Consider the following 12,877-nt stretch of genomic DNA (forward strand, 5'->3'; position numbering starts at 1 on the left):
TGGAGTGGCTTTTTGTTTGTTTGTTTGCTAGGTTATGTGAGTCCTGAGATGACTGGCATGCCTAACTTGTGGCTTGAGTAGTCGTGACCCGGGGGCATGTAAGCTATCAAAATCACCTAGGGATCGCACCCGGCCTGGGCTACACCAGCCCTTAGCACGGCTGGATTTTTGTCCATGGAATTTCGAACTGGTGACCTTTACACCACAGAGTGCCTTAACAAAACACACTATTGTTGACTGTTCTACGCCCTGCGACATATTTTTATAGTGGAGTTTCATATTAAAGGTAGTTTGCAAATATTCCCCAAGGCGTTGCATCATCCTTGTTTTATACTCATTTTGCCTTTTCCTTTTCTAATATGTAAAATCCATTTTCATGGTTATACATGAATCATTGAATCTATTTTTCTGTTGTGTACACTTGTGGATCAACGTTGCCCTTCACCCATCCTTGTGACTGCTAACTCTTTCTTCTTTCACTCCATGAATCTATCTTTTCTACCCTGTAATTCAAAATTGCATGTTTCTCAAATACAATATATTATATACAACTTGTTTGCTCGCAACTTAATTTTGTTAGTTTCTCCATTTAACACTTTTGCAGACTTCATCCATCCCCAATTTGACCTTGTGGGTTGACTTTCTGTATTTATTGGTTCGGTGGGTTTCCTTTTATGGGAGTTGGTTTTGTTGGACTCCTTCAACAAAAGGATGAATCTACCAGATGCAATCTCCTATAGTGATGTTCCCTAGTCTGGTCTTTGGGTTTTGTATTTTAAATCAACTCCCATTTGTTTCCTATCACCAATCCCCGCTCTCATCAAATTACTATGCATTCTTTTCCTTTTGTGTCTTACTTCCAACTTCTTGTGTAGTTTTTTCAATCTCATGGACATTTCACACTTGAAGGTGCCTTTTCAATTTGGTCACAATGGAGATTGTGACCGCTTTGACTAGTGCCTCATAATGGCCTGATTGTAAAATTAACAATCTGTTATCTTATTACACTTTAATTGATCTCATTGAATGATTAAAGATGATATGCACCAACAGTTTCATCCAATTCTCTTGCCTTTACAAAATTACTTTTTATTGCCCTTTGGATTCTTCTAAATATTGAGTTTAGGTTGTCGATTAAGATTTTGGAGTCCCCTTCAATGACTTTGCTTAACATTCCCACCTTGAACATTACCTTAACACAAGCGACATGGCGTTTGCTTCTCCAAACTATTAAAGTATTTTCCTAGTTCTATACATTAGAAATATATCCCTCCCCTTAAGTTCAGGTTAAACACTTTGTAACCTACTTGTATGGTAAGATATGACATGATTTGCTAGGTGTGTCACCCTCAGGAGCTAGAGACAGAGCGACACCTCATTTTTAGGTACCCCCTATACTACGAGATCAAAGGGTACTACCAATGCTTCTATAGAGATTCAAGAGGATCCCACTCTACATTCTTTCCATATCTTGACTAGAGATAGGCTGCCTTCTTCACCAAGGAGATATGTAGACACAGATCTTAGATCCTACATACCTCACTTCCCTTAGAGATGATCACATCATACTTTCAGATTGATCCGGTTGATCAGAGCAACAAGTGACGAGATGAGTATTTCAGATAGTAGAACATGGAGAGCTTGGGTCTCCCCTTAGTCCCCCCTTGCCCCCCCCTCCTACCCTTTGGGAGGCCAACCAGTGTCCTTGAGATCGTTGCGGAGGTGTCGAACAACACATCAGTTCACTCACACTCGGAGCGTTAGAGGGATTAGTTCCAGATGGTTCTCGAGTAGGGTGCCCCTCGAACGAACTCTTCCCCAACCCCAACAAAGCAACTAGAGACTTATCCAGAGCTACTTTCCTTTAGCCTCAGATGCTATGAGTATCCTTTGCTCCTACATCCCCCCTAGGATTGTGCAGCTAGACACCTCATTGGATCCATAGGACTCCGATAGGAAGCTAGCTCCATTGTTGCCCCCCTCACTATCGGCTACTAAACTCTGGCATTCTTGACATCATCGACCTCTAGCCTTGGTCTTATTCACTTTAGTCTTCTACTACATCACTGGGGCCTTTGTTTCGGTTATATACATGTTTACGAGGCTGTCTTATTGTTCTATCCTTCTTTACTTCATTTTACCCTAGATTTAGCTTTGGCAATTTTTAGGAGTTGCGTTTGAACTCCCACATTGTACTTGTATTGGATGTATCCTTTAGTCCCATTGACCTACTTTTGTGTGTTGAAAATGTAGCGAGTGAAGGACTTCTGGCTTGTGCCTTAGCCAGTGAAGACCATGAGTTTGTCTTTCTCTAGCATGAGTGCGAGCTCATGAGATAGACTTCGGTTACAATGATTTTATTTCCAGTTTGCTAGAATAATCATCAAGTTTGCATGCACAGTGTTGGAACTTCAGTTACATGGAGTCTTCTTTAGTTTGACTACAGGATGAGGTGGCAGTTATAAGTTCAGTTAGAACAAGTTAGTCTTCAGTGTTGATTGGAGAGAGAACGAGTTAAGACTCCAAGTGGTGATTGGAGAGAGGACAAGTAGAACTCTCAGTTAACTCACAATAAGAACTCGAACTTCTTGCATACTCTAATTTTATCTATAAAGAGAAGGACAAAGGCACATAATTCACAAGTTTGTGAGATGATTCTTTGTGTGTGAGGTGCACATTCTCGAGGAGCAAGTGTGCACAAATTTAGGAGATTTGCGCTAGGAAATAGGAGCAAATGTGTGAAAAGAAACAGGGGCCAAGTGCGCTAGGAAATAGGAGGCCTAGTGTGCTAGGAAATAGACCCAAGTGCGTAAGGAAATAGGGGTTGAAATGCATAAGGAAATAGGAGCAGGGATTAAGGATTCTTTAGGACAAGTCAAGGCTACTTAGCAAGAGAACAAGTGTGTTCTCATAGACAAATTGCTTTGTAATAGATCCAATTGCTCAAGAACAATCAATAAAATATCACAACAAAGAAAGCAGGGTTTCACTTTTGGGTTTGCTGGTAAACAAGCGTGTCAATTTGTGTGCATGTTTTTTTTAATCTCTCGAGTATTTTCTGTTGCTTATAAATTGCTAAGAAACTCTATATCTTGGTGAAAGTAAATTTGGTTTCAGTTTTTAGTTGCCTTGTTTTCAGTAATTTATCTAAGTAGTTGCAGAGTTTCAAGAAAATTTACATGATATCAGAGGAAAGTTTAGCATAAAGACCAACACCAAGTTGATCAGTTAGTGAAGAGCACAGTTCAAGCAGAGGGCTTGCGCTAGAGTTTTGAAGAGCAATTTTTGAATAGTAGGATGTCTTTCCAAGGACTGAAGGCACTTCACTGTTTAGAGGGAGCGTCTAACTTCTGCTCATGGAAGGAGCGAATCTCAGTGGTGTTGGAAGGTAACGAGGTGCTAAAATTTGTGGCGAATCAAATAGTTCCACCTAAAGATGCCCAACAGTTGATCCAACATAACAAGAATGAAACCAAGGCCAGGAGGATCATTCTTGAGGGGGTTAAAGACCATATTGTCCCTCATCGCCATGGGAAGAAGAAAGCATATGAGATGTGGAAAGTCATCTTGGAGCTGTATCAGGGTTCCAATGATGCCAAGAAGCTTGCAATTAAGGACAAGGTAAGAATTATCTGGATGAGCAAAGGTGAGCTCATCATTACGTACCTTTCCAAGTTCACCTAGGTTTGAGATGAGCTAGCTGGAGTGGGTGAGACTGTAGCAGACAGTGACCTTGTGAGTCTTGCGTTACTGGGACTTCATTTGGGAGAATTTCCAGGATGCAGTTAGTGGTAGAGAGAATATTCCCCACTGTGAAAGGCTATGGAGTGATAGTGTCCAAGAAGACATCTAGAGAGGGACAAGAGTTAGAAGATCAGTGAAGACAAAGTACGAGGAGAACTTTGCCCTGGCAGGCAAATGCAACAAAAGCAAGGGCACTAAGGGATGAGTCCAGTTAGAAGGGCAAGAGGAAGAAGAAAGATCTAGGCAATATCAAATGCTTCCGTTGCCACAAGTTCGGGCACTATGCCATTAAGTGTCCCAATCGGAAGTAGGGGTCCAACAAGGATCATATGGCTACATTAGTTGAGGTAGATGTGTTTTCTTCTTAGTTCGAGAAAGATTTCCCATTGATAGCTTGCATGGCAAGCTAAGTAGGAAGCAGTGTATGGTACATTGATTCTGGAGCATTCTTCCACATGACCGGGAACAAGGAGTATTTAAGCCAGTTGAAGGAGTACATGCAATTTCACATTGAGCTAAGAGATGATGGCAAGTACATGACCGATGGAGTTGATATTGTCAATTTTGAGAGGGAGTCTGGTAGCTCTCTCCATCTCAGTGACGTCCTCTATGTTCCAGGCCAAAAGAAGAACCTTGTTTTAGTGGCCACCCTAGAGGAGAAGGGTTATGATGTCATCTTCAGTAGAGGTAAGGCTCACCTCAAGCACTTAGCTTTTGGGTCAGTGAAGCAGATTGGTATGAGGATGAAAAATCTCTACAGGTTGCAGGTTGAGACATGTGCAACCTTGAGAAAAAATGTAAGAAGTGCACAGAGCAGAGACGTGGGGGAGCTTTGGCACAGACGCATGAGGCACTTGCATCATGGGGCACTGAAGATCCTTCAACAGATAGCCACAGGACTACCACAGTGCATGTTTGATTAGCATGATGTGTGCAAGGGGTGCACACTTGGCAAGTATGCCAAGTTATCTTTTTAGGGCCGAGATAGCAGAGCCAAAGGGCTTTTGGAGTTGGTACATTCAAACGTATGTTTGCCCTTCTCTTCTCCATCTCTTATGAGACACATGTACTATGTCACTTTCATAGATGATTATCCTTGGAAAACATGGAACTTATTTGTGAAGAAGGACGAGTTCTTCTCCAAGTTCATGGAGTTTAAGGCCTTGGTAGAAAACTAGATTGGGAAGAAGATCAAAGCATCAAGGAGTGATAATGGCGGGGTATATGTCTCCAATTCTTTCAGGGATGTGTGTGCCAAGGAGGGAATTAGGAGAGCTTACAACACCCCATAACCCTCAGCAGAATGGGGTGGCTGAGAGGAAGAACCACAACATAATCGGAGCGGCCAAGGCCATGTTGCATGACTAGGGACTGCCTATTTTCTTGTGGGCAAAGGCATTCAACATTGCAGTATTTCTATAGATCAAGACTCCAACATAGTGCTTGGATGAGTTAAACCAGAGGAGGCTTTCATAGGCAAGAACCCTGATGTTTCTCACTTCCGCATCTTTGGGACAAAAGTTTACTTCCATGTGTCCAAAGAGAGCAGGAAGAAGCTGGAACCTACAACTGAAAAGGGAATTTTCATGGGTTACAGTGAGACATCTCAGGCGTACAGGGTGTATAAGCCTATAAGGGAGTCCTTAGAGTGAGAGTAGGTTGGAGTACCTGAGGAGGAGCTACTCGCTCCCAAGCAAGAGCCTCAACCAGGATCACAGATTGAGTCTCAGCCAGGTGGCAAGAGGGCCGCATAGCAGGATGACCAGGAGTCAACATAGGATGAGGAGGAGAGACTTGGATGAGTGGAAGCAGCCACTCAATCATTGACTCTCAACATAGGGAGGGAGAGAGCCAAGTGGGTCGAGAGGCTGATTAAGGAGGCCCAAGAGCGAGTTGAGACTCCTAGCTCTATGTTCAGGCATAGCAAGCAACCACAGAGGTACACCGAATATATGGCACATATGGCACTAGTGACTGAGTTGTAGGACACAAAGCCTTCTTGTTATGAGGAGGCAACCTCTCAGGAGGTGCGGTGGGATACCATGGTGGAGGAATATTCCTCCATCACGAATAACAATGTCTGGTAGATTGTGCCACAACTAGAGGGAAAATCAGTAGTAGGCTCATGCTGCGTGTACAAGGTGAAGCATGGAGCAGATGGGAGTGTGGAGAAGTGCAAGGCCATGTTTGTGGACAAGGGCTTCTTGCAAGTTGAGGGCCTTGACTATGATGAGAGGTTGGAGGGCTTCCGCTCATTCTAATGCTCTATGTTGATGATCTTATATTGAACGGAGCAGACAAATTGATCTAGTATTGCAAGGCAGACCTTGCAAGAGAGTTTGAGATGAAGGATATAAGGCTTATGCACTATTTCCTCAGGCTAGAGGTATGGCAGGGTGATGGGGAAATCTTCTTGGGGTAGGGGAAGTACACTTCAGAGATCCTCAAGAGGTTTCATATGCAGGATTGCAGGACCATGACCATGCCTCTAGTCACAAGCTGGGGGAAGTTGGATGCTAGCAGAGTAGAGAGAGTAGATGCTACATTGTACAAGCAGCTCATCGGGTCATTGATGTACTTAATCAACACACGACCTGATATTTGTTTTGCAGTGAACCAATTCAACCAGTTCATGATGGAATCAGTTGCACTCAGTTCAACAGAGGTCGAGTACATGGTTGCCATTTTGGCAACATGTGAGGTTATCTGGATGAGGAAATTGCTTGTGGGACTTTTTAGGCAAGGGTTAGAGCCCACGATGATACACTGTGACAATCAGTGTTGCATTAAGCTCTCTGAGAATCCATTGTTTCCTGATCACTCCAAGCATATCGAGATTAGGTATCATCATCGCAAGGATTCTATGCAAAAAGGGATGGTGAAGCTACTGTAAATTCCAACAAAGGAGCAAACAACAAATATATTGACCGAGGCATTGACAAGAGGTAGTTTTGTCTATTTCAGAGATAAGTTGGGAGTTGTACAAAATCCCTTCCTCGCTAAGAGGGAGTGTTGAAAATGTAGGGAGTGAAGGTCTTTTAGCTTGTGCCTTAGCTAGTGAAGACCACGAGTTTGTCTTTCTCTAGTATGAGTGTGAGCTCATGAGATAGACTTTAGTGACGATGAATTTATTTCCAGTTTATTGGAATAATCATCAAGTTTGCATGCGTAGCGTTGGAGCTTCAATTACGTGGAGTCTTCTTTAGTTTGACTACAAGATGAGGTGGTAGTTACAAGTTCAGTTAGAATGCGTTAGTCTTCAGGGTAGATTGGAGAGAGAACGAGTTAAGACTCCAAGTTTTGATTGGAGAGAGGACTAATAGAACTATCAATTAACTTGCAATCAGAACTTAAATTTCCAAATTGAATTGGGTCGTCTGCATGCTCGAATATTATCTATAAAGAGAAGGATAGAGGCACATAATTCACAAATTTGTGAGATCATTCTTTGTGTGTGAGGTGCACATTCTTGAGGAGCAAGTGCGCAAAAATTTAGGAGATTTGTGCTAGGAAATAGGAGCTGATTTGTGCAAGGAAATAGGGGCCTAGTGCGCTAGGAAATAGGCCCAAGTGCGAAAGGAAATAGGGGCTCAAATGCGCAAGGAAATAGGAGTAGGGATCAAGGATTTTTTAGGGCAAGTCATGGCTACTCAACAAGAGAACAAGTGTGTTCTCATAGACAAATTGCTTTGTAATAGATCCAATTGCTCAAGAACAATCAATAAAATATCGCAACAAAGAAAGCAGGGTTTCACTTTTGGGTTTCCTGGGTAAACAGGCTTGTCAATTTGTGTGCATGTTTTTTTAATCTCTTGAGTATTTTCCGCTGCTTATAAATTGTTAAGAAACTCTGTATCTTGGTGAAAGTAAATTTGGTTTTAGTTTTCAGTTGCCTTGTTTTCAGTAATTCATCTAAGTAGTTGTAGAGTTTCAAGAAAATTAACGTTGTGGTCATTCGTTTGACATTAATAAAATTATCTTATCTTATCGAGGATTTTTTGAGGGCTTTTGATTAGTGTTAATTTTTTTTTGGGTTTGTTGATCTAGATTGTCATTGATGTTAATATGGCAATATTCTGGGATAGTAAATGATGATGTGAAGCCAAGGAGAAGTAGATTTGTCAAGTAACATGAGCAAGAAGCCAAGGAGGAAAGCCATCAGGGAAGCCATTGGAAGTCAAGAACAAGAGCCATCAAAGAAGAGCTATTAGAAGTCAAAAGAAGAGCTATCAGAAGAGCTATCGGAAGTCATCAAAGAGTAGCCATCGGAAATCACAGGAACGAGAAGCCACAGGAAAGCCAAGCCAAGAGTAAGAGTCGAAAGGAAGAAAACAACGATATTGGAGGAGCATTGCGGACCCGATGGTCCCATTACAACATGCCCTAATTAATATCGCATCCGTCGTGTCGGAACCTTCACATCGCAAGTTATGAAGACTTGTTGCATTAAAACTCTGATTGCGATATAATATGCGGACCTGATCAGTTTATGGTAACAACCCTAATGTAATATCACATTCGCCTATTAGAACCTTCTTATCCCAAGTCTTAAAGGAATGTCATGATAAAACCTCCGATTGTGATATGTATTGCGGACCCGACTGCCCATTATAACATGTCTTAATACAATATCGCATTCGCTGTATGAACTTTCATATCGCAAGTTATAAAAGGATGTCACATTAAAAACTGCGATTGTGATATTATTGCGGACCCGACTACACCACTATAACATAACTTAATGTAATATCGCATCTGTTGAATCACAAGTTTCAAAGGATGACTTGTAAAACCTCTGATTTTCATGAAAGTTGCGATTGCGGGGATTAAAGGAATGGCGTGGCATGTGGGACCTCCATGTGGGTATAGCCTCTCCTATGTGATTTCTGTAAATAAACAAGTCTATGATATAATTGGATGCATATTAACAAAAAGGCCCCTTTGATATATTTTCTTAATATGTGACCTCATAAGTCGACCTCTCCTCCCAATGAACGTGTCTTTTGGTTATTGGCAAGAATCGTATAAAAACAAGTTAAAACGCTTCACTTCAAGAGGGTGAATCGTGCATCTATCACAGATAAGAAGAGACAGTTCACAACTCATGAACTTGAAGGGACAGAGGAAAGGAAGTCGAAGATCGAGCGAAAAAGAAGAAAGTTGAAGATGAGCGGGAAAAGAAGGAAGCCGATGATCGAGCGGGAAAAGAAATTGTTTGACTGGGTTAATCTTTGAAAGGCTCGAACCTATAATGAATCTTCAGAAGTGCAGACCCGACTTGTTACATAGACAGGGCTTAAAGAAGAAGGCTTTGGAGCAGTGAAATACAACCAAACATACCTTGACAAAGTAAAGCTGTAGGGTTGGAGTCCTTGGGGTTGGTGCCTCAGAATCGACAGGGTTGGTGCCTTGGAAAGTCCAAGTTGGTGCTTGGCAAACATAGGATTGGTGTCCTTGGAGTTGGTGCTCCTAAACTCAAGGTTGGTGCCTTGATAAGATAGGGTCGAAGCCCTAGAGGTCGGAGCCTCATCAAAGTCCAAGTTGGTGCTTGGAAAGATTCATCAGTTATTGTATTCAATCCTTTTCTATATTTAATAAAATCATTTCTTTGATTAAATTATGAAGAATCTAAACTAGTAATAATAAAAATTGAAAAGAAATACTGATTCACCCCCTTCTCAGTATTTCCAACAATTGGTATCAGAGCCAACTTCTTCATAATCAGCCTAACAGCTGGAAGAAGGATTCTTAGTTACAATGAAGAATCAAGAAATGATGGGAAGGCTTCCCTTGTTCGATGGTACAAATTTTGGTTTCTAGAAAAAGAGAATGTCTTACTACTTAATGTCTCTTGGACTTGAAGTTTGGAACTCTGTTTTGAATGGGTACAATGCTCCTCCCACTCTTCCTACTGATCAAGATGAAAGGAAAGCGTACATTGCAAATGCCAAAGCTCTAAATTCCATTACTAGTGGAATTACTAATTCTGAGTTTACGAAAGTCTTCAATTGTGACTTGACCAAAGAAGTATGGGATAAGCTGGTTAGCTTATATGATGGGGACTCCAAAGTTAAGAAGGCAAAGCTTCAAACTCATAGGAGGCAGTTCGAAAGTCTGAAAATGGATGATGAAGAAGATATTGCATCATACTTCCTCCGAGTAGCTGAAGTAGTCAACTCTCTTAAAGGATTGGAAGAAAAGATTCAAGAAAGCACTGTTGTTCAAAAGGTCTTAATATATCTCCCAAATAGATTTGACTCCAAAGTAAGTGCTATAGAAGAAATGAATGACCTAGATACTCTCAAGATGGATGAATTTCATGGAATCCTCATTGCTTATGAGATGAGAAAAGGAATCCTAAGTTCCAAAGCTGCAACACTTAAGGCCTCAAAATAAAAAAAGAGGAAAGGATGGAATACCAACAGTGATGACTCCGATGCTGAATCCGAATTGGCGCAATTTGTACAAAGACTAAATAAAGGATCGACGCTAAAAGGTAAGCACCCTCTTATTTGTTTCAAATGTGGAAGAATAGGTCATTACGCTGCAAAATATCCTCATAAGCATGATAGTGATGATGAGGAAGATTCAAAAAGGAGGATATACAAAAAGAAAGGATTTACTAAGAAGAATTTCCTCTCTAAACAAGATGAGTCTGATGAAGATGAATATGTAGTCATCAAAAAGAAATCATCCAAAGATATCTTTCATCACAAAGGAAGTAATGATGAATCAGATGAAGAAAATGACTATGCTGGAAGCAAAGAAGTACTATTTATGGCATTCACTGAAGATGATGAACCAAGACAAGAAAACGAAGAAGATATAAATGAATTACTAATAAGTGCCATTGAAGAAAATGAGAAGTTACGAAAGAAGGTCATCTCTCTTAAAATAGAAAAAGAGGAAGCTAAAAGAAGGGAGGACATCATGAACAATAAACTAAAAGAAAAGGAAGAAATATGTGAAAGACGTGAAGCTGAAATAGTATCTCTCAGGAAAGAATTGGAACAAATCAAAAGAAGTTGGCAAAGTTCTCAAACACTTGATCACATTCTCAATACTCAGAAATCTCAAAGTGACAAGTCTGGGATTGGTTTTAAAGGAGAATCATCAAGTACTAAGGATAATGCAAGAAGCTATGCTGACATACTTTCCAACAATCCAAAAGAAGAAAAATCATCTCATCAAAGGCCCATCTCAAATCCAAAAAATGAAGAAAGAGTAACTCCAAGAAAGAATGTTGATTCAAATCGTGGCTATTACAACAAGTACCAAACTATCTTTTTTGGGCATTGTTATTATTGTAAAAATTTTGGTCATCAAGCTAAACATTGCATGGCTCGTAAGAATGAAGCACCAAGATTGAAGGATCAAACAAACAAACCATGTAGTCTCAAAGGGCAAGGACAAATCAAGACCTACAACTCTTTTGATCCTTTGGCCAAATTTGATCCAATTTGCTCATTATGTAATGATAATGGACATAGTGAACAAAATTGCCCCCTCAAAAGAAGAGAAGTAAAAGATGAAAATCCCAATATGGATAAATGTGGCCTAGCTCTATGTGCTCACAATGTTGAAAATCTTTGGTTTGTGGTTAGTGGGTGCTCTAGACATATGACAAGTGACAAAATGAAGTTTGTCTCATTAAACAAAAAGGAAGGAAATGTATCCTTTGGAAGTGGATTTGCCAAAATTGCTGGAAAAGGAACCGTTACCCTTATTAATGGAAAAGGAAAGGCTCAAAATGCTTTACTAGTAGACGGGCTCAAACACAATCTCTTGAGTGTTAGCCAAATTTGTGATCAAGGACATAATGTTGTCTTTAGCACTAAAGATTGTGAAATAAGGAACTCTTCCTCGGGAGAACTTGTGGCGAAAGGAGTTAGAACATCAGATAACGTCTACATTTTGAACAAAATTCAAGAAGATAAATGTTATCTAAGTCAAACAGATGAAAGTTGGTTGTGGCACAAGCGACTGGGGCATACAAGTTTTGATAACTTGATCAATATTAGCAAAATTAATGCAGTAAGGGACATTCCAAAGATGTTCAAACCAGATCAAGCTGTATGTGGCCCATGTCAACATGGCAAGCAAACTAGAACCAGCCACAAGACTAAGGAGTTCTCAACATCAAAACCTCTGGAGATCATTCATGCAGATTTATGTGGGCCAACCAGAACTCCAGCACTCCAAGGAGAAAGGTACTTTGCTTTATTTGTTGATGAATATACTAGAATGATGTGGGTATATTTCATAAAATATAAATCTGAAGCATTTGAATGTTTTAAGAATCTTAAAGATCTTGTAGAAAATGAAAAGGACTCTAAAATTAAATGTCTTAGAATGGATAGAGGGGGACAATTCACATCAAAAGAATTTGATGAATTCTGTAAAGTACATGGAATCGAAAGAGAACTCTCTGCTGCTAGAACACCTAAGCAAAATGGGGTAGTTGAAAGGAGAGACTGAACTGTTCAAGAAATGGAAAGAACCATGTTAGAACCAACCACAAGACTAAGGAGTTCTCAACATCAAAACCTTTGGAGATCATTCATGCAGATTTATGTGGGCCAACCAGAACTCCAGCACTACAAGGAGAAAGGTACTTTGCTTTATTTGTTGATGAATATACTAGAATGATATGGGTATATTTCATAAAATATAAAACTGAAGCATTTGAATGTTTTAAGAATCTTAAAAATCTTGTAGAAAATGAAAAGGACTCTAAAATTAAATGTCTTAGAATGGATAGAGGGGGACAATTCACATCAAAAGAATTTGATGAATTCTGTAATGTACATGGAAAGAGAACTCTCTGCTGCTAGAACACCTAAGCAAAATGGGGTAGTTGAAAGGAGAAACTGAACTGTTCAAAAAATGGAAAGAACTATGTTACTAGCAGCCGACTTGCAGCCAAAATTTTGGAGGGAAGCAGTTGGGATAGCTATTTATACCTTGAATCAAACTCAACTAAGACCAAATAATAAGAAGACTCCTTATGAATTATGGAAAGGAAGACTCGCTTCAGTAAAATACTTCAAGATTTTTGGAAGCAAATGCTTCATAAAGATCAATGATGACTCACCAGGAAAATTTGATTCTTGGGTTGACGAAGGAATATTTC

The 12,877-nt window shown here is 40.2% G+C and overlaps 1 protein-coding gene across 2 annotated transcripts in view; it reads left to right on the forward strand.

Annotated features, from left to right (window-relative positions):
* The window catches only part of LOC149250531 (Tetratricopeptide repeat (TPR)-like superfamily protein), a 201,941-nt gene that overhangs the window by 46,960 nt on the left and 142,104 nt on the right, over positions 1-12,877 (forward strand). The gene's annotated exons all lie outside the window — the stretch shown is intronic.

This window comes from Pinus tabuliformis, chromosome 7, assembly GCF_031772625.1.
Source record: "Pinus tabuliformis cultivar Carrire ecotype Pingquan chromosome 7, CPIR1, whole genome shotgun sequence".
Taxonomy (NCBI): domain Eukaryota; kingdom Viridiplantae; phylum Streptophyta; class Pinopsida; order Pinales; family Pinaceae; genus Pinus; species Pinus tabuliformis.